The 25,723-nt window shown below is 38.7% G+C and overlaps 1 non-coding gene across 1 annotated transcript; it reads right to left on the bottom strand.

The window, feature by feature from the left end:
• Nucleotides 1-23,643: 23,643 nt before the first annotated feature.
• LOC132654997 (small nucleolar RNA SNORA17) lies at nucleotides 23,644-23,771 on the bottom strand. The gene has a single exon (XR_009592589.1). It is a non-coding gene; the product is annotated as a small nucleolar RNA SNORA17 (small nucleolar RNA).
• Nucleotides 23,772-25,723: the final 1,952 nt, after the last annotated feature.

Genomic DNA, 25,723 nt, shown 5'->3' with positions numbered 1-25,723 from the left:
ACATGGAAGCAAGCCAGATCCTCAGCCTTAGCCAAATGTGGAATTGTTCGTGACAGAGAGCACTCACCATCGGGAAGGTGGAAGGCAGAAACCAGCTCCATCTTTAAGGCATAGCATTCCGCAGCTCTCTACAGTTCCCCCTTTTTGTTTTAGACGCATCAGGCAAGAGTAGAGGTCTGATGTACTCCAATTTTTAATTGGATTATTTGGTTCATTGGTGTTTAATTTCTTGAGTTCTTTATATGTTTTGGATATCATCCCTCTGTCAGTCATAAAGTTCATCAAGATATTTTCCCAGTCTGTAGGCTGTCATTTTTTTCTGTTGATAGTGCCCTTTGCTTTACAGAGGCTTTTCAGTTTCATGAGGTCCCATTTATTGATTGTTGATCTTAGAGCCTGTGCTGTTGGTGTTCTGTTCAGGAAGTTGTCTCCTGTGACAATGAGTTCAAGGCTCTTCCCCGCTTTTTCTTCTAACAGGTTTAGTGTATAGGTTTTATATTCAGGTCTTTGATCCACTTGGACTTCAGTTTAGTGCAGGGTGATGCATGTGAATCTATTTGTATTTTCTACATGTAGACATCCAATTAGACCAATACCATTTGTTGAAGATGCTATCTTTTTTTTATTGTATGATTTTGACTCCTTTGTCAAAAATCAAGGGACCATAGGTGTATGGGATGATAGCTGGGTCTTCGAATCGATTTCATTGATCCTCCAATCTGTTTCTATGCCAATACCATTTCATTGATCCTCCAATCTGTTTCTATGCCAAGACCATGCCGTTTTAATTACTGTTGCTCTGTAGTACAGCTTGAGATCAGGGATGGAGATACCTCCAGAAGATTTTTTTATTTTACAGGATTATTTTTAGCTATTCTGAGTGTTTTTTTTCCATATGAAGTTGAGAATTGTTCTTTCAATGTCTGTAAAGAATTGTATTGGTATTTTGATGGGAATTACATTTTTATCTGTAGATTGCTTTTGGTGAGATGGCCATTTTTACTAAGCTAATCCTATGGATCAATGAGCATGAGAGATCTTTCCATCCTCTGATATCCTCTTGAATTTATTTCCTTGAGGCTTGAAGTTTTTTTCATAGAAATCTTTCACTTGCTTGTTTAGAATTACACCAAGATTATATGTGTATATAATATATATATTCTTTCTCAGCCCACATGGAGACTGAGCTGTCTATGGGCTACTTCTGAGCAGAGGGTCTAGGTTCTCTCTATGCATGGTCATTGGTTGATGCATCAGTCTCTGCAGTGCTCCCTGGGCCCAGGCTTTTGTTTGTTTTGTTTTTTGATTTTTTTTTTTTTTTTTTTTTTGCTTTGTTGGTCTTCTGTCCCATCTGGGTCCTTCTATATCCCCCTTTTTCTATAAGACTCCCTGCACTTTATTCAAAGTTTAGCTCTGAGTCTCTGCATCTGTTTCAATTCCCTGCTGATTGGAGTTTTTTAGAAGACATCTGTGGTAGGCTCCCATCCTGTTCCCTCTCTTCTACTGCTTCCGGTATCTATCCTGTTTTCCCTTCTGAATGATAATTAAGAGTCTTCCCTAGGTTATTCCTTGTTGTTTAGCTTCTTTAGATCTGTAGATTTTAGTATATTTATCCTATGTTATATAGCTAATATCCACTTATAAGTGATTATATACCATGTGTTTCTTTCATATCCACTTATAAGTGATTATATACCATGTGTTTCTTTCTGCTTCTGGGTTATCTCACTCAAGATGATCTTTTCTAGTTCTCACCATTTGCCTGCAAATTCCATGATTTCCTTGTTTTTAATAGCTGAGTTAAGTATTCCATTGTGTAAATGTACCACAATTTCTATATCCATTCTTTCATTGAGGGACATCTAGGTTGTTTCCAGATTCTAGCTATTATGAATAAAGCTGCTATGAATATAGTTGAGAAAAATGTCTTTGAAGGATTTTATTTGCTTCCTTGGTTATCATCTTCATAAACATAGATATAAGGTTATTTTCTTGTTTCAGGGGCTGTTCCTGTGGCTCCCAAGCATTAGGTGGGCTGAGGTTGGAGCTGTACTCCCATACCCAGAAGGTATTCATGGGACGGTAAGAGCAGACAGTAGGCAGGTGGCTAGAGGCTGAGACAGAGCCAGCAGGAACCCTGAAACTTTTTCCAGGATTAGTCAGGTGACCTGAGGTTGGACCCACTTCTTTCCCTTACTGTGGGCATTCTTCTCACCTGGGAAACATAAATAATGGTGTTTTGGGGGCCACAGCTCAATATGTTGGTCACTCTGCAATCATTGCTGTCCTGCTGATTAGTCACATTGTACTATTGGTGCTACCATCTTGAACCAACTTCCAGACCTTATATATTGTTTTTAACTCATCTTTCTTATCATTCCCTGAGCTTTATATCTCTCAAAACTGATACAGATGTTCTCCTTAGGACTAGGAACTCAATGGTTTGGCCAGTTACAATCTCTGCATTGACGGTGACTATTACCTATTATAAACAGAAAATTTTTTGATGGAGACTGAAAGCAGCAGTAATATATGGGTATAGATGAACATTTAGAAGGCAGTTTGGCTCCATGTCCATTTAGCAAACTAACAGCAGTCAGTTTCCCTTCCTGACCCAGTCCATGACCTCCTAGCCATAGGCTTCTGAGGAGGTTTACAGTTCCAGGCATGAGTTATCTTCAGTGAAGCAGTGTTCAATTCCAATCAAGAGATGGCTGGTTCCTCCTACAGCACTCATGCCGCCATTGCACTAGCAGATATGTCTTGCTTACCAGGTTGGTATTATAGCTTTCATGATTTATAACTGAAGAAGCTGCTCAGTAACTTTCTTTTCCAACAGCTTGCATAGGACTATCAGGCACTATGAAACCCAACTGTTAGGGATGAAGTTTTCAGATTTGTTGGTTCTAGCTTGATTTCTCTTTGTCTTACAACCGAAGTGTGTGGTGTCTTCAGAAATAGAGTATTATCAAATAATTCTGGTGAACAACCCAAACCAATAGTAATAACATCTTATTTGGACGCCGCTGAAGCCATCCTACTCAACACCTCTTAGGGACGTGTCCCACACGTGGGACATGGATTTTAATTTTTTATTTTAGTAACCTGTGGCTTCTGGGAGCAACCTAATGCATCCATGCCGGGTACATCCATTCAAAATCTATTTTAGAATCTGTAAATTAGTTTACAAAATAATGGCTACCCATATGGGCTTTTCATATATCTTTGGTTTGGTTAACTCTCCCTCCAACCCTTTCATCTCCCATCTCACACCTCACCTTGCTCAAAACCTTTTACCTCTAGTATTCACTTTAATATCGTATAGAAAATTTCATTCACCATTGGGCAAACTAGAGAGAACAATGTGAGTGGTGGTGCTGGGAAAGGCTTGTTTTTGTACTTTTGTCACACTGGATCTGGAGTACCCCTACATCTACTTTTTGTGCATCAAATATTCCAGGTAGAAACAACCCACCAATGAGCCACTCTCTATTTGATTTCCTTGGTGCTGTGAAATTTCATTCACTAAGGTAAGGTAAATCAGCTGGAGATTGATAGGGCATGAACTCATAGAACAGAGATTCTCTTATCACTCCAGAAGAAATTTTATATTCAAACCGTAGATATGAAGATAATGAAAGAGGTGACATACCTCAGCGATATAATTGGGAAATTGGTATAGTTTCTGGGACTTCAGTAATCACTCTTTCATAGGTATTAATTGTAATTTAGAGGGACATTTCCCTCATTTTAATTGATTATGATAATGGAAATGAACACTTGTAACTACATAGCAGAGAGATTCTAAGCACTTTATGAAGCACTGCCTTCTGTTGGTTTTTGTTTGTTTTACTGAGCAAGCATAAGTAATGATTGTGTTTGATTAAGTCTTATTTCCACTTAGGCACCTTCTTAAATGATAGTTTAGTTATCCTGTCCTATCAATGGTGTCAATGGCATCTATCTATCTATCTATCTATCTATCTATCTATCTATCTATCTATCTATCTATTTTTGTTAACATGAAGATAGTGACAACTGAAACAGGAGGCAGATTTCCTGGTGATGCTATAATTACTTTGCTGTCTGCCAAGTCTCACCAGTGGGTTTCATATTATTTTGGAGGTTCTGTCTCTAGTTTTAACTTTCTCCATTCTGTAGTACTGAACTGTCTACTGTAAATATCTAGCTTGTTATATTAAGCTTCAATAAATACTGTATATTCAAAATAAAAATTTTCTCCATTTTCTAAATTATTGTTTCTCTCTGTGAGTTTTCCATTTCCAACAATGATACCATCATTTTTTTTTTTCAGACACAGAAATACAATGTTGAAGTCATTACTTCCCCACACCAGTATGGTAATTTGATGAAGATTGCAGAGTTTAGGTAGATTTATTGGATTTTAGTCATGACTTGGCCAATTACTAACACAGAAGAAACTAACAGTATAATAATTGGTGTGTGTGTGTGTGTGAGTATATTGTACTATAGCTATATGTGTGATTATATTTATTATTTTAGAGTGAATACAGACAAGTGTTTGTTTTTAGCATCTATATGTATAGTTTGGTACATGCGTGGCACTGTGCTTTGTAAAGAGTAAGCTCAGTATTAGTAGTCAGAACAATTAGTTAATGAATGGAAAGATACCTACTGAGCATACTAGGCTGTATGTGTCTACTTAGCAAACATCCTCTTACTGGGGGAATGCTGAATGGCATGCAAATGAAATGGGGATAATTTCTTTTATTTCAGGCCACAGCTAGCCACCTATTAATCAGACTGTACACAAAGCAAATTACTATATCTAAAAGTTCAAAAAGGACTGAATTCCAAGTAAGTGACAGCTTTGATTTTCCTTTTAGGTCTTATTATCATTGTTTAAAATTTTAGCAGAGAAGATAATTTATGTTGTTTTATGTGTTACAGAGTATATGTGCTAGCAATTACAGAATTTAAGCATATACATGATAGATTGTATATGTGGAATATATACATTATATGCGCACATACATTTATAAAATGCATATACATAAGCATATATTCATACATGTAATATAGGAGAGACTGAAAAGCAATAGGGTTATCAACAAATACATTATAAAATAATTAAAATGGGGGCCATGGTAGCATGTGCCTGCAACTCACAGAAAATTAGTTAATGAATGAAAAGATTTTGTAGACAAAAAGAGAATCTAAAATTTAAAAAAACCAAACAAACCAAATTTGGCATTTATACTAACAATTACCTCTCCTCATTGCCAGGAATGCTACATTCAATAACACTTAGCTTAAGAAATTATTCTGAAATAGTACTCATATTTAGTAAAATATATAATATGAAATATTCATAAAATATTTTATTTGTAAATCTGTCTTTGAAATCTGACAGAGATCATTGCTAAATGTAATAATATTATTATCAGGAATTTGATGGCTCACAGATATACTTGCTTTCATTGAATGAAATTTTAAGCATTTAAATATGGAATTCACTATAATCAGGAATATAGTTTCATATATAATTATACTAATGATAATATAATAATTAAAATGGGGCCCATGGTAGCATGTGCCTGCAACTCAGTCCTCAGGAAGGAGAAGGATAATGGATTTGAGGCCAACTTGGTCTACATAGTTAGATCTTTGTTAACTTAAATAATAATAAAAACAACATGAGCCCACAAATCAAAATAAGTTCACATTGCTATTAGTAGATAATAGTGATTCTTTTGTTGGTGCTAGATTTGAGCCTAGAGTTCATCAATAAATGGAAATGTATTTAACTAATCAGCATTAATTCATCTGCCATGTTCAGACACTGTGATGTAGAAACAAAGGAAGACCCTTCCTCATGGAGCTTAGGCCATAGCAAGAGAATACATGGGAACATGGGGTGATCATTTGTTGCTCCTTGTCACATGTGAAGTAGGGATTGCAGGCAATACTAATTTTGAGAGAGCCAGCAGGGCTGGATATTTCATATGAGAAAGTGGATTAGGAAAAATACGATTTTCAGAGATTTTGTTTACATGGAAAATACAGTTGGCATTTCACATTCCTCAGAGCTCTAGTCACAAATATGTATTGGTGAAGGAGGTGGCAACAGTCTTCCAAAGCTGAGGAGTTCAGTTGTAGGTGCTGCTGCAGACTTGGGGCTGTCTGTGGATCTGGACCTTCTGTACTTCCTGTTCCTGCGCAAGGAGCTGCAGCAGCTGTCCCCTGCGGAATGTCACAGGACTATCCTCTTGACTGCGGTCGTTGTTTTTGCCAACATTGTTTTGGGGGAATTTAGATCTCTGACTCAGCTAACCAAAGAGCGGTTTGAAGTAATATGTAGAAGAATCTGAAAATGCCTACTTGAAATCTATTTTCCTTGAGTTCCTGTACCTCCAGTTGATGGACTAGCAGCTGTACTTTCTTGAGTTTTCTGATGGATGGGCTAGTAGTTGTGTATCTTCAGTTCATTTCCTGACCATCTTCTCTTCTGAAGTGCGTGCACTTTGCGAAAAGAACTTGTAATAAAAGGTAGGATAGACTTTGAGACAAATGAAAAATATAACAAATATAACAAGGGACAATTTCATTCAGAAGCTCAAATATCTTTAATCTTTCTACCAGTTTCTATAGGGCTGCATTCATAGACTTAAATTTATCCTTGATTTGAATTTGTCATTTATAATAAAACATTTTCATCATTACCATAGTATTCCATTACTTAATTAGAACATATTTAGAATATCAAGGACTGGCATTGGCTTATTGTTCTTACACACTTGTTTATAAATTGTAGGAGTTCATATGATTTTTAAGTTGCACTATTTGGGCTCTGGAGAGCCCAAAGTATTTAAAAAATGAACAGATACACTGTATAGTTTTGATTTAATGTTCTCTCTCTTCAGAGATTCTGTGTTGCTTTTAACTGCTTCTCTATGGTTCTAGGAATTGTACCTTAGGCTCCTCCCTTGCTAGGCAAGTGCCTAACTGAAGCAAGTGTCAGCTTCCTTAAAAACACTTATTCCCATATCCACCTCTCCATGAAGGAGTATGAGAACTACTTTTGAAATTGTAGAATGAAAACCATTGGTGCAAATCTTTTAACTTGTAAATACTTACTAAACTTTACTATGATTTTAAATCAGAGCCCCAGATTGCAAAATTGACCCAATTGGTGTTTATTTAAAATAGTCTCAAGGGAGATACTGGAGAGGGGAAATCAGGGACTGAAATGAAGTTTGGATGGCAGTGTAAAGAGGTTCTTGCTAACATACAAATACAGATACAAACACATGTGCACTTCAACATGTACATACATGCACATACATGTAAACAAGCACACATGTTAGCTAGGGCCAAACTATTTCTTCAAGTTCTTCCATCAACTTGTAGTTCTAGGTTTTTGCTCTCTCTGCCCTCACAGCGGAATCTCTATGCAATCCCCAGTTAGGCATTATAGATAGCCCTACTGCAAGCCTATGTGCAGACCGCCTGTCAAGCACATGGTACAGAGAATCTCCCTCTCTCTAAATTGTTTGTGGAGTCTTTGCTCTGCCATGCAGGCTTTTCTGTGGGCTCCCACCACGCTGCTGTCTGTCCTTCTCTCTACAGTGTTAAAGACTCTTTTAATGAATCTCTTACAGATATAGCAATCTTACTTAGTGTCCCCCCTTGCAGCCTTTCAGGACACACATACACTTGCCACGTATACTCTTGATTTTCTAATTAGCATCTCATGAGCATGGGTGCAAAGCATTTTGCATATCTGCCCTCAGCTTTTCTCCAGTAACAACACTTATCTGGGTTGCGGAGCAAAATTAAAACAAGGGTACTGACACATTGCTATTAGCTAGACACCATTCTATAAAAGAGGGTATAAAGTTAAATTTTTTGTTTGTTTGTTTCAAATCATCATTGGTATCTGTTTCTCTTGCACTCCCAAGGTAGAGATGTGAGTTTAGGTTTCTGTATACTGACATGACAAGAACCAGTTTTATATTCCAAAAGAATCCAACATGTGCTATTCCTTTGAGACAGTGATTATGAACATTGGCTTTGTTTTGAACTCTATAGTGTAATACATAGAATTAGGCATGACTAGTAAGTGAATACATTTATTACATAGACTCATTTAGAATACATGATTCTTAAAAAACACAGTTGTTCTCAGGATTTGTAACCTGTTTTTCCATTTTTTTTTTTGTTCCAAATGATATAAAATAATTCCACTATAGTGTTACTTACTATCTCGATTGTATTATTATTAAAAGAATAAAGTATGTTTTTAAATTAATCTCCTCAGTTCTTTTGTGTGTCTATGCCCTTTTGTAGTTGATTTTTATTTTTATTTTGAAGATATGATCAGAGGTATATCAAGCCAAGGTGGGTAAAGCCTGATTGCAGGCAATGTTTTAAAAAACAGAATGTAGATAATCAACTTCTGGCTCTGAATGATCAGGTCTGGAAGTGGACTGAAGAATTTGCATTTTAGCAAACAGCTGGCTGGCTCAGATGCTGCTGTTCCATCAATAGAAACACCGATGTTGGTGTTGCTCAGCAGGTAGAGTTAGACTGGTATAAAGGGACACTCTCGGGAATAACATGATATAACACCTCACGGTGACTGATGGGGAGACCTGTGTTCCAGGGACACTTCTCATGGTTGCAAATACCAAGGGTATGGCTCGGTTTTCTGTGCTGCTTCCCGGCATATAATCTGTCAAATGAAGTGGACAAGCTGTCCTTTTCTAATTTTGAATCATGAAAATCTTCACCTTTGTTACATGTGTGATCCAGTGTCCACTTTCCAGTCTCAGCGCTGGGCTCCTGTATGGCTTGAACCTGTACAGGTGTTATGCTGTTCTGACAGTCTCTAAGTTCATATGTGCATCAGTACGGTTGTGTCTGGAAGACACTGTTTCCTTGCAATCATCCACCACCGCTATCTTACAGTCTTTCTGCTTCCCCTCCTGCATAGATCCCGGAGGGGAGGGATTTGCTGAAGACATCCGGTTTAGGCTGGAGCGCTTCAATGTCTCTCACTCCATTCATACGGTCCAGTTGGCGGTCTCTGTATTCATTCCCATCTACTGAAAGAAGAAGCTTCCATGGTGAGGGTCGAGAAAGGCAGGGACTATGAGCACAGCACAATGTTGTTAGGCTTCATTTTATTGCTATGCTCCTGCATCAGAGTAGTGGTAGGATTTTCCACTCCTAACTTAGACACGACTTGCAATTGGTATCTGCTGGGAAAGAAAAAAAAATCAGTTTTCTCTAATGGAGTGTCACTAAATATATCAAACACACTCCAAAGCAGGGTGCATGCCCAGAAGATTCCATGTTTAGGATTTTTCTTGTCTATTTTTTTTTGTTTGCTTTGAATTTTCTTTTTCTTTTCTTTTCTTTTCCTTTCCTTTCCTTTCCTTTTCTTTTCTTTTCTTTTCTTTTCTTTTCTTTCTTTCTTTCTTTCTTTCTTTCTTTCTTTCTTTCTTTCTTTCTTTCTTTCTTTCTTTCTTCTTTCTCCTTCCTTCCTTCCTTCCTTCCTTCCTTCCTTCCTTCCTTCCTTCCTTCCTTCCTTCCTTCCTTCCTTCCTTCCTTCCTCTTTTTTTCTTGAAGGAGCAGAAGGAGCAATAACATATATTCGAGTGGGTAGAGAGGTGGGGAGGGTGGGGAGGATCTGGGAGGAATTAAAGGAGGGAAAACAGAATAATAATATGTTGTTTCTGTTTTGTTTTGTTTGTTTGTTTGAGACAGGGTTTCTCTGTGTAGCCTTGGCTGTCCTGGATCCTGCTGTATAGCACAGGCTATCCTTAAACTCACAGGGACTCTCCTGAGTGTTGGGATGAAAGGCGTGCACCATCACCAGATCATAACACAGTCTAAGAAAAAATTAACAAAAAGAATATGTAAACCTTCTCTAAGATTTCATTCTATTCTCTGATTTTCTAGACTTGACACAGTTTTTTTTTTCTGGAATATGATTTAAGGTTTACACATCTAACAAAGTTTGTTCTGGTTGATACGCGGGGTCAATATTATGTCATAAATCAAAGGACATCATAGATCATGTCGATGTTGATATATGTATATCCTTCAGAGTGGTGGCTGTTTCTAGATAGATAAAACCAAATGAATGAAGCCTTTTATAATACATGCATTCCACAATTACCTAACAGAGTTAAAATGCTAGGGAATGGAGAAAGCTTTTCCAATAAAACTTTGAAGCTGTGAATATTTAGTATTGTTAATACTGAATTAAATTTTGGTGAATGTCTCTTTCCTTTTCAGTTCAAAGTACACTTTAAAGAAATCATTTCTCTTCCTATTTACTTTGTTACATTTCTGACCTAATTGTAATGAACTACTTTGTATAAGTACCCCAATAAAATTTCACTCATTCAAGCTAGTTGAGGAATTTAGCTTAGTTTGCTGAGAGCAGTTTTCTGCATAGATGGAATTAGACCAACAGCTGAAACCACTTCAGCCACCCAGAAATATAATAGTTTATTTATCATTGCTTGTCTTTATTGTATCCATTCACAGCTGAAATCACTTGGTATAATTTAGGATATTCTGAAATGAAGACCAGTCTCTGGCTCTACAACTTTTGACAGGAACAATGAAAAAGGAAACGTAGCATTCACAAAAGCCACAAAATGCAAGACTCAGTCCTGGTATCTCTGTCGATCCCAGTGAAAGCAGAGATGGCGACTGCCAGCTGGAGCGTTAGGGTTGAATTTCATACTCTCCTCATGTTGTGTGACTTTGGCCCTTTCAAATATTTCTCATTCCAACTCTGATTTCCCAAAACACATTTTGTCTTGCTTCCCAGCTTGTCAATAGGGAGGTGTTGCTGTAGGCAAGCATGATAAAAGAGAGAGCTTTGTCAGCTTCCAGGAGCTGATTTTGTCACAGTCTCCCATTGGAACACTTCTGTTTATTGATATTTTTTCTAGTGATGAGGTTTTTTTTTTTTCAATATGAGTATACGCCTTTGAACTTCATACAGTTGAATTCTTTATTTACACTGTGTAGGAAGGTTTTTAATACTGTAAGTGACTGGGGTGTGTGAAGGGGGTAAGAATTAAGAGGACAGATGATGAAACAAAGCAAATCATGGTTTCACTACCACCACAGGGAGGTCATATTTTCTTCAGGAGGACCAGGATCTCTCAGCTTTTTCTTTCTTCTTTCCATCTTTGTGTGTAATGTATCTACTGTATCTATCTCACTGAGTCATATGGAAAGCTATGCATGCAGAAGTAACTGGCAAATATGACCCATAGAGGCTGATTTTCTTTACTGCAAGATTAATAATCTGAGGTGAAGCTGGGAATGGTGGCACACACCTATAACTTATGTACCCAAGATGCTGGGTAATGAGGTCATGAGCATCCTATGAGATCCTGTCATAAAACAAAATGAGTACAATAAAGAATAATCCCAGATTGTAAATAACAAGATTAGAGAACAAGGCAATATGTCAATACTATAGTTATATAATTTTTATGTCCCCCTTTCCCTCTCCAACTCATTCCATGCCCCCTTTTAAGTTCATAGCCTCCTTTCTAATTATTATTTACACACAAATCAATATATAGTTTGCTGTTTCCATTTACTGTTGTACTTGTATACATTGTTTAGGGCTGACCACTTGGAATTATGTAGCCTACTAGGGAGTCATTTCAGGACAAACAACAACAACAACAACAACAACAACAAAAACCCAAAACCCAAACAAACCTGATTTTGCTTCTCTAAGCAGCCATTGATGTGTTATAGCTCTTCATCTAGAATTGGAATCTTGTAAAATTTCCCCTATCAGTGTGATCAGTGTGGGCATGTCAACAGGTGTTGTTATTATGCAAGTCTTGTTCAGGTGACAACATTGTTGAGGAGTCATGGATAAAGTTTCTCTGCCCTGTCTAGAAGGAGTCATATCTAGCAGCAGGCATCCTGGTCCTCTTTCATGATGCTCTATGAGCCTTTTTAGAGTTAATACCTCTGCATTTTAGCCAATTGTGGATCTCTGTGGCAGCATCCCCTGTTGCAACAAGAGGCCCCATTGATAAGGAGTGAGAGCAGATAAGTGTGTAGAAAGCAGATATTGTATTTGTTTGTGGAAATGGCAGTAAGTGGGTCCTCTTCTAGGGACTATGGCAGCTTCATCCATGAGAAGTTATGTACATTTCATTATCAGGCACAAATTCCCTCCAAATAAGCCAGCCTTAAATCCAATAAGACTAGTGGTGATTAACTCCAAGGACCTAGAGAGGACAGGAGCTCCACAAGGAGAGCAACAGAACCCAGAAATCTGGGCCCAGGAGTCTTTTCTGAGACTGAGACTGAGACTGATACTCCAACCAAAGACCATGCATGGAGAAAACCTTGAACCCCTGTACCGATGTAGGGCATGGCAGCTCAGTATCCAAATGGGTTTCCTAGTAAGGGGAACAGGGACTGTCTTTGACATAAGATCAGTAGGTGCCTCTTTGATCACCCTACCCCCCGAGGGGGAAAAAGCTTTACCAAGCCACAGAGGAAGACAATGCAGCCAGTCCTGATGAGACTTGAAAGGCTAGGGTCATATGGAAGGGGAGGAGGACCTCACCTATCAGTGGACTTGAAGAGGGGCATGGGAGGAGATGAGTGAGGGAGGTGGAGATTGGGAGGGAATGAGAGAGGTGTCTACAGCTGGGATTCAAAGTGAATACACTGTAATTAATATAAAAAATTAAAATTAAAAAAGATCCAGCTATACCACTTCTAGACATATATCTGAAATATGCTCAACTATACAACAAGGACATTTGCTCAACCATGATTGTAGCAGCTCTATTCATAATAGCCAGAATCTGGAAACAACCCAGATATCCCTCAACAGAGGAATGGATACCGAAATTGTGGAACACTTATACAATGGAATACTACCCCCCCCCCCTTTTTTAAATCAGAAATGCATTCAAAAGAACTTACCTACAGTTCTGGAAGGGGACCAAGGGTAATAGCAACAGCATACTGTTTTTGCAGTTGCCTTGACTCCACTACACGTCCAGTAAAAACAGAGTTTCCCATGACCGATACTGGGGATTTTGCCACATAGTTTATGGGTCTTAGAAGGAGCGTTATTGTGCCAAATGGAGTAATTTAATTTAAACTTTATGTGCATACACATACACATTCTATAGTATAAGTTTGTTGATATCTTATTAATGAGCAACAAGATGGATATGCTGGGCAACACTGTCATCTGAGCACACGATTGACATCTTCATCAGAGAAGTTACGATTACCCTTAAAAGACCCTAAAAAATGTCAGCTCTACACACATTCCCTCAGAGACAGAAGGTATGAGGCATGTGGATCATTACTTGAGCTCGGTCCCTCCTGAGCTCCTTACCCAGCTGTATTTAATTATGCCCATGTTAGTCTCTGATTGCTCATAAACATTTAAGACAATAATAAAATTCCATCTGTAGTTATATGGATACTAGTGCTTTTTGTGTACATATGAATATGTACCTGAAGAGCTAGTATATGGATTCTACATTAATGTCTGAGTTCACATTCTGTTCTAAGATTATTAGCCTAAAGCACAAAATTTCCCGGAGAACAATAGCATAACACCCAACAGCTACTGAATTTTAAAAATAACGTATAAACTTGACATAATTCAATTTATACTACTAACCTTGGAAAAGTTTATTTTAGAGCTGGACATGATTGAATAAGTGAGATTGTGACTCTGAGGCCAGCTTGGAATACATACTAAGACACTTTATCTCAAAAATTAAGCAAGCAAGCACATAGACAAGTTAAGTGTTTATTTTATTAATTACAGTTTATTCACTTTGCATCCCAACTGTAGCCACTTCCCTAATCCCATCATGATCCTACCCTCTCTCCCTCTTCTCCAGCCATGCTCCTCCCCCAGTCCACTGATAATGGAGGTCCTCCTCCCCTTCCATCTGATCCTAGTCTATCAGGTCTCATCAGGAGTGACTGCATTGTCTTCCTCTGTGGCCTGGTAAGGTTGCACCCTCCTCAGGGGTAGGTGATCAAAGAGCCAGCCACAGAGTTCATGTCCCTATTCCTATTATTAGGGAACCCACTTGGAGACTGAGCTGCCATGGTCTTCATCTATGCAGGGATTCTAGGTTATCGCTATGAATTGTCCGTGGTTGGAGTATCAGTCTCAGAAAAGATTCCTGTGCCCAGGTTTTTCGACAGCACAGGCTCTAAGATCAACAATCAATAAATGGGACCTCATGAAACTGAAAAGCTTCTGTAAAAAGGACACTGTTGTCAGAACAAAACAACTGCCTTCAGATTGGGATAGGATCTTCACCTACCCTATATTTGGCAGAGGGCTAATATCCAGAATATCTAAAGAACTCAAGAAGTTAAACAGCAACAAATCAAGTAATCCAATTTAAAAATGAGGTACAGAGCTTAACAGAGAATTCTCAATAGAGGAATATCAAATGGCAGAGAAACACTTAAAGAAATGCTCAACATCCTTAGTCATCAGGGAAATGCAAATCAAAACGACGCTGAGATTTCACCTTACACTCATCAGAATGGCTAAGATCAAGAACTCAAAGGACAACACATGCTGGAGAGGATGTGGAGAAAGGGGAATGTAAACTTGTACAAGAGTTTATTTTGAAAGTTCTTCTTCTAATAGAAAAAAACAAAAAAGTAAAAAAAAAAAACAAAAAAAAAAACAAAAAAAAAAACACAAAAAACCAAAACCAAACACAAAAACAAAAAAACAATCTGAGACTCAGAATGTTCATGAAACTATAGCCCTAAAAGTAGAGGCTATGATTCTAGAACCGCCATGTCTTTCTTATTTTGAAAGTCTTTTTTTTCCTTCAACCTCTTTTCTTTTCTCTTTTCTTTTCTTTTCTTTTCTTTTCTTTTCTTTTTTTTCTTTTTTTTTCTTTTTTTTTTTGGCTTCCATCCTTGTAAGAAGATCAAAGCTCATTATGGCTCTTTGAGGAACCAAGTACTGGGGTCTGGGCTTGGCTGTGTTCCTCCATAACCTACCATCTTTTCTAGCACAATCAACCCTATTCGCATGATTTAAGGTTAGCATAGTAATAGAAACTTTGAAATCATCTCCTCATAGCTTGAGTCTGCAACATCCCAGCTGGGGGAACTTGAAAAGTGATTCTGTGTCAACATCCCCACATAATTCAAGGTCTTTCTGATTATGTCTTTTCTGCGAATGTTGGATTAAACACAGCAATTCTCACAGGAAGCCTATTATTCAAGCAGCTGACCCTAAGAGTAGCCAGTCTGCTAGTTGTTGCCACATTTGTAGCATTTATTAATGCAAACAAGAACAACTTGTAATTGTGAATACACAGTGGATTTATAAGACTCAATTCAAAACTATAATATTAAAAACTTCATAAATAATTCTAATTATATTTACACACAAAGATTGTTCAGTTAGTTTTTACCCAATTTGTACTTTATTGATTGAAACCTACATTCGTTACCCAATAGGGAACAATCAAGATGTTTCTGCTTAGTATAGAATAAACAATAATGTAGCTATAAACCATAAATCAGTAAAATACTTATATTTGGCCCGAACTAAACTATTTTTAATAGTTAACTTTTTTCTATTTTCTAGTATTGCAGTTATTAACAATTTAAAAACATACATAGAATGTGGATTGAGATTTAGGTACATGGGTATTTTTACTTGAAAATAGGATATAGCGAGACTATATCATGTTTTGTAGGACATACGTACATTTTGGTCTAATAAAAGGCCCTGAATATGAATTATTGGTTATTATTATTTTTATAGTGAGTACAAAATTATGCCTTATTTGGTTACTTGACTTTATTTATAATTATATCTTTAGCATCATTGAAGTGTTTGGTCTGAAAACTAACATGATGTATTAAATCTTATTGGTAGTCTTACATTAGGAAAATAGGAAATGGCAAGAAAAACATTTTTCTTTTTTATTTTCAAGCTTGTCCTCTGGCGTCTCTGGCCACATTAATGGTGTTAGAAGATACCAGACTCATGTTGATTGGTGTTTGATGCTGAAGCATCTACCTTAATTTAACTTCTGTAGAATAAAATGATGACGGAGCTGAAAATCCTCTTTCAAATGTGAATTCCAGCCAGCATCTATGATTTCTTGCTACAAGGTCATAAAACAGCCTGATGAAATGTGCAACTGGTAAATTGTAAAGCAATATAACATTTTGTTTAAAACATTACTTTGGAAGGCTTGTATCCACATGAATACACTAAGATTTAAAATTTATCTTTATGGGTTTATTTGAAGACATTTACTTACAAAGCAATGTAAAGAATGATTCATCATTAATCATGACACTTATTTTGTAAATATCTGCAAATCCTCATTTAATGAGTAAAAATTGCTGGCCTTTTCCCTAGGCATCAGCTGAACATCATTTAAATCCTCAATGTCTTTTAGACTTAAATCTATATGGAGCTATCCTCATTACATATCACCCATAATTTTCAATCTAGGAAACTGGAAACACGTTTTTTTTTAATCCAGTGTTTCATATCATTGTCAATAAAAGTTATGCCATCAATTGCTCTCATAATAATTGATTTTCTCTTATTTTTGTGTAATTCATTGAAAATAAAATTTATGTTCAACCAACAAACAATTAAAAGGTACTAGGTGATTTTTAAAACTCCCTAAAATAGTGGTAATGATACTTGCTTTTTTGCCCAATGCTGGAATGCTAGTAAAGTTAGGTATGCCCTGGTTACTCGCATGCCTCACTGGGTGCCTATGCCCATTGATGCCCCTCACGCTATGACTCTCTTCAGACAGAAAAGGGATCTTGGAACTACAGCCACCATTGTTACTACCATCTCATTGACGGCTGTTGGAGCTACCACCAGGGCATTAGCCATGAGTCATACTGGGCAGACTGCTCAGACCCTGAATAACCATTTAGCCAATGTAGCTCATGCCTTAGTTGTACATAAAGGAATTAATGCTCAACTAAAAGGAAGCTTGATGGTGTTCAATCAGAGGATTGACCTCTTGCAGGAGCAAATTGATACCCTATGGCAAATCGCTCAACCTGGCTGTCAATGAAAGTATGCTGGACTTTGTGTCACTAGCATACAACATGAGAATTTTTCCTGCGCTGCAAATCTGTCTAAACAATTGTTGAGCTATATTTTAGGTAATTGGACTGGAGAATTCAATACAACGATGGAGCAGCTGAGAGTGGCCATTGTCACAGTAAATTCTACCGGAGTGGACGCAGGACTAGCCACAGGATTATCAACATGGATTGCTGCAGCCATGAATCATCTGAAGGAATGGGTGGGCATGGGAGTGTTAGCAGGCCTTCTGGTGTTGGTCTCCTTGGTTTGCCTGTGGTATATATGCAAGATTAGAGTCTCACAACAGTGTGATGCAGCCATGATCATTCAGGCCTTTACAGCCATCGAAGCAGGACATTCTCCCCAAGCATGGTTGGATACCATAAAAAGCTAAAATGATACGCTCAGGATGCGAGGCTAAGCACTGCACTCAGGGTCAGCCGCTTTGGACCCAGAGAAGAGCATGTCTGATTGCATGCGGGTTGATGCCCCAGGTCCCGCCTCTGAGAAAAAGGTATTGGACGGGTCTGATGCTCTTAGGGTGGATGACACCTAAATGAACATCTGTACAAAGTCCCAATTTATTTCTAATATCAGAGATCAGACCTCTACTCTTGCCTGATGCGTCTAAAACAAAAAGGGGGAACTGTAGAGAGCTGCGGAATGCTGTGCCTTAAAGATGGAGCTGGTTTCCGCCTTCCACCTTCCCGATGGTGAGTGCTCTCTGTCACGAACAACTCCACATTTGGCTAAGGCCGAGGATCTGGCTTGCTTCCATGTATGTGGACCTATCTGCATTGCCCCCGTGGCACGCCTGGGTTGGCTACCCAGAGGCTATTTAAGCTGTGGGCTGGCTTTCCCCGGGGTCCGAGGATTGTTCAATATTCCTGAATAAACTGCATTGAAAAAATAAAAATAAAAATAAAAATAAAAAAAAAACTCCCTAAAATATTTACCTACTGACCCTACAGACAGATATTTTTGAAGTTAATGAAAAACATCCTTAGTAAAAACTTGATATAGAATAAAAGCAAAAATTTTCTGGTGAGATTTTACTAAAATCTAGTTTTGTGATTTAAACACGCATTAGATACTCAATTAGGAACAATCAAGATGGTTTTGTTTAGTATGAAACAAATAATATTGTGGCTATACACCAGTGAAGCTTTTTGTTTGTTTGTTTGTTTCTGAGGCAGGGTTTCTCTGTGTAGACTTGGCTGTCCTGGACTCTCTTTGTAGACCAGGCTGGCCTGGAACTCACAGAGATCCACCTGCCTCTGCCTCCCAGAGTGCTGGGATTAAGGTGTGCTCCACAATGCAGGCTCAAATTTGAATCTGTGAAATATGATAGTAGGATTGCTAAAATTCATTATTACCCATAGTTACAAGTGCAGAATAACCTGAAGCCATGACCCACTGAATATTTTCACCTCCCAAGGAACATCCAGATTCAAAACACGAATGTTTCTCATGGAGAATTTAAAATAGATCTTATTTCTTTTTCAGCCCTTTTGTCTTTTGTATACAGGAGGGCTATTGATTTTTTTTTTAAGTTAGTTTCTCATGTAGCCACTTTGCTAGATGTTTGTCAGCTGTAGGAGTTCCCTGGTAGAATTTTTGGGGTCACTCATTATACTATTATATCATCCACAAATAGTGATACTTGGACTTTTTCCTTTCCAATTTGAATCCCCTTGATCTCCTTCAACTGTCTTATTGCTCTAGCAAGGACTTCAAGAACTATGTTGAAGAGATATAGAGATTCTTGCTTTGTCCCTGATTTCAGTGGGATTGCTTTAAGTTTCTCTCTGTTTAGATTGATGTTGGCTATAGGCTTGCTGTATATTGCCTTTGCTATATTTAGGTAAGTGCCTTGTATTCATGATCTCCCCAAGATTTTAACATGAATGGGCATTGGATTTAGTCAAATGCTTCTTCAGCATCTACAAAGATTATGTGTTTTTCCTTTCAGTTTGTTTATATGGTGGATCACATTGATGACTTTCCAAATATTGAACCACCCCTTCATAACTGGGATGAAGCCTACTTGGTCATATTGGATGATATCTTGGATGTGTTCTTGTATTTGGTTTGCAAGTATTTTGTTGAATAGTTTTGCATCAATGTTTATCATAAGGGAGATTGGCCTGAGAGTCTCTTTCTTCATTGGATCTTTGAGGTTTAGGTACTAAGGTGACTGTGGCTTCGTAGAATAAGTTTGGTAGTGTTCCTTCTATTTCTATTTTGTGGAATAATTTGAAGAGTATTGGTGTTAGCTCTTCTCTGAAGGTCTGGTAGAATTCTGTGCTGAAACCATCTTGCCCTGGGCTTTTTTTTTTGTGTGGGAGAGTTTGATGACTACTTCTATTTCCTTAGGGTATGATATAAGACTATTTAATTGATTTACCTGGTCTTGATTCAGCTTTCATAAGTGGAATCGATTAAGATATTTGTCCATTTCATTTAGATTTTTTAATTTTGTGGCATATAGGGTTTTGAAGTAAGACCTAATGATTGTTTGGATTTCCTCAGTGTCTGTTGTTATGTCTCCCATTTCATTTCTGATTTTGTCGATTTGGATAGTATATCTGTGCCTTTTAGTTAATTTGGCTGAGAAACCCTCTATCTTGTTGATTTTATCGAAGAACCGGCTCTTGGTTTCACTGATTCTTTGAATTGTTTTATTTGCTTCTAATTTATTGATTCCAGCCCTTCACAATAGCCACAGAGGACATAAAGTACCTTGGTGTGACTCTAACCAAGCAAGTTAAAGACTTGAATGAAAAAATTTTCCAGTCTCAGAAGAAAGATATAGAAGATATCAGGAGATGGAAAGATCTCCCAGGTTCATAGCTTGGCATGATTAACATAGTAAAAATTGCCATCTTACCAAAAACAATCTACAGATTCAATGCAATTCCCATCAAATTACCAACACAATTCTTTACAGACCTTGAAAGAAAAATTCTCAACTTCATATGAAATAACAAAAAAAAAAAAACCCCTAAGAATTACTAAACAATCCTCTCTAATAAAAGATTTTCTTGATGCAACTCCACCCCTTATCTCAAGTTGTGCTATAGAGCAAGAGTAATAAAAACTGCATGGAAGTAGCATAGAAACCGGCTGATGGATCAATAGAATTGAGTAGAAGACCCTGAAACAAACACACATAGTTATGGACACCTGATTTTTGCAAAGATACTAAAACCATACAATGGAAAAAAGACAGCATCTTCAATAAATGGTGCTGGTCTAACTGGATGTCTATATTTAGAAAAATTAAAATATATCCATATTCATCACCCTGCAAAAACTAAAGTCCAAGTGGATCAAAGACTTCAATATTAAAACCAGACATACTAAATCTGTTAGAAGAAAAAGTGGGGAAGAGCCTTGAACTCATTGGCACAGGAGACAACTTCCTGAACAGGACACCAACAGCACAGGCTCTAAGATGAACAATCAATAAATGGGACTTCGTGAAATTGATAAGCTTCTGTAAAGCAAAGGACACTGTCATCAGAATAAAATGACAGCCTACAGATTGGGAAAGGACCGTCCCCAACCCTTTATCTGACAGAGGGTTAATATCCAGAATATATGAAGAACTCAGGAAGTTAAACAGCAACAAATTAAGTAATCCAATTAAAAAATGGGGTACAGAGCTAAACAAAGATTTCTCAAGAGTAATATCAAATGGCAGAGAAACACTTAAAGAAATGCTCAAAGTCCTTACTCATCAGGGAAATGCAAATCAAAATGACCCTGAGATTTCACCTTATACCCATCAAAATGGCTAAGCTCAAAACCTCAAGTGAGAAAAACATGCTGGAGAGAATGTTGAGAAAGGGGGACCCTCTTCTATTGCTGGTGGGAATGTAAACTTATACAACCACTTTGGAAGTCAATCTGGTGCTTTCTCAGACAATTAGGAATAGTGCTGCCTCAAGATCCTGCTATTCCAATCCTAGGCATATATCCAAAATAGGCTCAAGTATAAACAAGGACATTTTCTCAGCCATGTTCATAGCAGCTTTATTTGTAATAGCCAGAACCTGGAAACAACCCAGATGTCACTTAGTTGAGGAATGGATACAGAAATTGTGGTACATTTACACAGTGGAATACTACTCAGCAATTACAAACAAGGAAATCATGAAATTTGCAATCAAATGGCGGGAACTCGAGAATATCATCCTGAGTGAGGTATCTCAGAAGCAGAAATACACACAGGGTATATACTCACTCATAACTGGATATTGGACATATAATATAGGACAAACATACTAAAATCTGTACTGAAGAAGCTAATGAAGAAGGAGCACTCTTGGTAAGATGGTCTATCCTCATTCAGAAAGGCAAAGAGGATGATCATCAGAAGAGGGAGAAAACAGGGAAAAGGACAGGAGCCTACCCCAGAGGTCCTCTGAAAGACTCTATGCAGCAGTGTATCAAAGCAGATGCTGAGACTTATAGCCAAACTTTGGGCAGAGTGCATGGAATCATATGAAAGAAGGGGGAGGTAGAAATACCTGGAGGGGACAGGCACTGCACAAGGAGAGCAACAGAACCAAAAAATCTGAACACAGGGTTGTTTTCTGAGACTGATATTCCAACCATGGACCATTCATTGAGGCAACCTAGAACCCCTGCACAGATGTAGCCCATGGCAGTTCAGTATACAAGTGGATTCCATAGTAAGGGGATCAGGGACTTTCTCTGACATAAAGTGATTGGCCTGCTCTTTGATCCCCTCCTCCTCAGAGTTGTGCAGCCTTACCAGGCCAGAGAGGAAGACAATGCAGCCATTCCTGATGAGACCTGATAGACTAGGATCAGTTGGAAGGGTAGGAGGATCTCCGCTATCAGTTGGTTGGGGGAAGGGCATGCAAGAAGAAGAGAAAGGTAGTGTGGGATTGGGAGGGGAAAAAGGAGGGAGCTACAGGAAATTGAATAAATTGTAATTAATAAAAATTAAAAAGAAAAAAATAGATGTAAGTAGGTACCATTTACGTTACTGAAAAAAACATCCATAGATGAAGAGCCCCACCTCTTTTCCACCACTGACTGTCATCTGACCCATGGGCCAAACACAATACTTCCTGTCCTTAAATTGCTCTATCAGATATTTTCCCCCACAGAAAAAGTGACTAATAAAAATCTTTAAAGTCCCCATGGATGGATGTAGGACTTTGTGTTCTACAAATCTGATAGTGAATACTGTTAAATGTAGTGTCCGTTTGGTGGCTGGCATTACTAGAAGTGGTGAGTAGCTACCCGCACTGAGGGAGAGAATGAATTATTTCATAGGCTTTCTCTTTAGATCAAATTTGTTTTTCTAAAGATAACAATTAAATAGTAGTAATGCTTTCTACCAGAAAGAGTTTGCCTCCCACTGTAAATTACTGCTCATTTGTAAATTTAATGATAGACTCTCATGTAACCTAGCTGCCCCATAAATCAGTAGATAGCCAAAGATGGCTGTGAACTGATGCTCTTCTGCATCCCATCTTGACGCTAGGACCATAAACATGTGTTACTGTGGCCATATTAGGTGTTGTTGCATGTTAAGCAAGTAGAGCAAACCGAGCTACATTCTTTTCTCGTAACTTTTATTGGTTCTTTGTGAATTCTCATCATGTACCACCCCAATCCCACTAATCCACTCCTCCCCTTGCAAGCATGCTCCATCCTTGCAACCTTACCCCCCCAACAGAGAAAAAAAAATTCTTGTGAAAGCTGTAGTGTGCCACAGCGTGTCCCACAGTATGCCCTTTTGTCCACACTTCTTTGCTTACAAATGTTCATTGCAATGAGGCTTTGGTCTGGTAGGAGGGTTCTGGCTTATGCTATTGTATCGATACTCACTGGGACTCCTGACATGCTGTTGTTGCTCTGTGCCATGGAGAGCCTGTAGTTTTGGCTTTGAAGGACAAACTTGTTCATGCACTCCAGCAGTTAATTGATGGGGTAGCTATTGGAATGGGCGAAATCAAAGTCCTTGATCTGGGCCTGAGAGGTGTCTGGTTGTTCCTCACTACCCTCGAGTCTCCAGTTCTGCCTCTCTTCTTTGTGCCCATCTCCTTCTGTTTCTTTTTCTCTTCCATTTCTCCACACTCACTTGCTCCCTTTAGTGGTGCCTGAGGGCTCCAGGTGTCTGGGTTGATTCGGGAGTGGTCTCAGGAGTGCCGTGCCCCACTCATGCATCATGGTCTGGGCCAGGGGTCATCGCGGGCATGGTCCGCCACCATGCTCCACCCCTGCCCCTCTGCAGCCTGTGCAGCACCAGACTAGTGGTCCCTCATGCTAGCTCCCTGTCTGGACCCCACGGAACTTGTCTAGAAGCTGTCTCTGGCTTGCTTCTTGCTTGGCCCGCCCTGGTGAGCTCCTTGCAAGGACCACAGATCTCACACTATCTCCTGCTGAGGCCCTGGTCCCAGATAGATTCTAGTCTCTGGCTTATGCCCATCGGGGCCTTCCTGTTGGTTGTCTCAGGTTCACTTTTTTCAAGGAATGTTAGGCTGCTAATCATTCAGATGTTGATAGGACAGAACACTGAGCATAAACATAGCCATTTTTCTTGCCACTACTGATGAACGTGAAATGCAGCAGCCATACCTCCAATGCCTCTAGGGGCAGGTGAGCTACACTCGTAACCCAAATCTCTTATTAAAATGACTTTAAAAGGCAATTTATTTTCAGTTATTGAATAATTCTTTTCAAAAATGGCTTTATACTTATATTCCACAGCTTGCTTCCTAGCATTACAAGATTAGAAATAGTGTGCCCCCATGGCACAATAAGAATGCTGTAATACAGTTATGTGGCATGGTTTCAGAGGTTAGGCATGGTGACCTTACTTCAGACTGCAACTTTGTATTGCTTACTTTTCTGTTCTGTAATCAAACGCTAGCACCAAAACCTACTTGGAGAACAAAATGTTTATTTGGCTTATACTTCCAGATCACAGACTACCACTGAGGGAATTCACAGCTGGATCTCAAGCAAGAACCACAGAGAAACTCTACTGACTGGCTCACCCTCTGGCTAGCTCACTGGTTCATGCTTAGCTAGGCTTCTTATATAGCTGAGGTCTAACTGCCTAGAGATGGTCCCTTGACAGCAGTGTGAGTTATCACTCATTGCCCATTAGTCATTAATCAAGATTCTCTCTCACAGGCATGACTGCAGGCCACTGTGATCTTGGAAGTCTTTCACTGAGATCCCCTAAGATGACTCCAGCGCTGCTCAAATGAAGGTAAGCGGGAGTCAATTCTTTAAAGCATTCTATTTACTAAATTTTTCATCTGAGGCAAAATCTCACACAAACATGGTACTTAGTCTCATGCAAACTATCAAGCCAGCATTGTACATTATCCTCTACCTGGACACCATCTTGTCTTATCTTGTAAACACTGTCCTTGTCTAATACTTCTACATTCCCAATCATTCATATGAGGCACATGCTGTTTACTTTCTTGGGGGTGACTGCAGTTACACCTGGCACCAATATCCATAGCCCTAATAATGGCTTACTAATGGTTAGCAATTTCATGGTGTCAGTCACATGCTACACAGTATAAGGAAGGTCATTTCACATGGATGCCCTTTAATTCTCTCAGAACACTAATGAATAGTTTGGCAACATTTGGATGACATATAACCTCTACTTTACAAATAAAGAAGTTTAAGCAATAAGGAACCAAGAAAATCACCCAAGGTCCAAGTCACCAGTGGCTGAGCCTATGTGCTCTCTGACTCTCTTGTTCTTCACATCACAAATTGTGGCTTCGGTCCTGTTTCAGTTACTTTCATGGCTATGACTACAATGTATGACAGAGACAAAGCAGGGATCGGCTCATTGTTTCACAGTGTTAGGGTCTACCATGGCAGAGAGGACAATGTTGAGCTCGTAATGGTGTATCACGGCTGCAGAAGTACACGGCAGTGCTGTCACATGATGGTGGACTAGGGAGAATGCTTAGAGGCAGAACCAGGAACTCTATAACATTCCAAAGGCCATTTCTAGTGCCTATTACAATCAGCCACGTCGGACTTCCCATCCTGCAGAATGGTCTCTCTTCTAGTAAAGTATACAGAAACCTGACTTCATTTACACGTGGGTCCTCTTCTTCCTGCCATTAGCCTCAGAAACAACAGTCTAAAGTAGTCTTTCCCCCGTGTCCTGAATAAAATATGATGACTCACAGGCTGGGGAACCTCTTATTGTGGCTCCTTAGGAAATGGGAGTAAACTGTTAGTTTGACAGGTATTGGGAGGTGCGTCAAAGCCGGATATGTGGTATTAGGCCAAAGTCGGCAGGCTGTGAGCAAGGTACTGCACGGGGGAACAAAGCATCAGAGAGAGCTGTATTGTTTACACCTTTGGTTGTTCCTCAGAGAATAGGTCCTCACACTGTCTGAGATTCCTTTCCCCTCATATTGTCCTGGACATTCTCACTAAAATATTTATATTAAAGGATTATATACGAAGTGCTTCGATAGTGCCTGAAACTACCCAATACAGACATCCTATGCTTTTAAATGTTTGTTACATTGGTTGCACAATGATAAAGATGATTGAAAAAAGCAG

Source organism: Meriones unguiculatus, chromosome 6, assembly GCF_030254825.1.
Source record: "Meriones unguiculatus strain TT.TT164.6M chromosome 6, Bangor_MerUng_6.1, whole genome shotgun sequence".
NCBI lineage: Eukaryota > Metazoa > Chordata > Mammalia > Rodentia > Muridae > Meriones > Meriones unguiculatus.
Note: the sequence above shows the minus strand (reverse complement) of the source record. Positions and strands in the feature narration are given on the sequence as shown.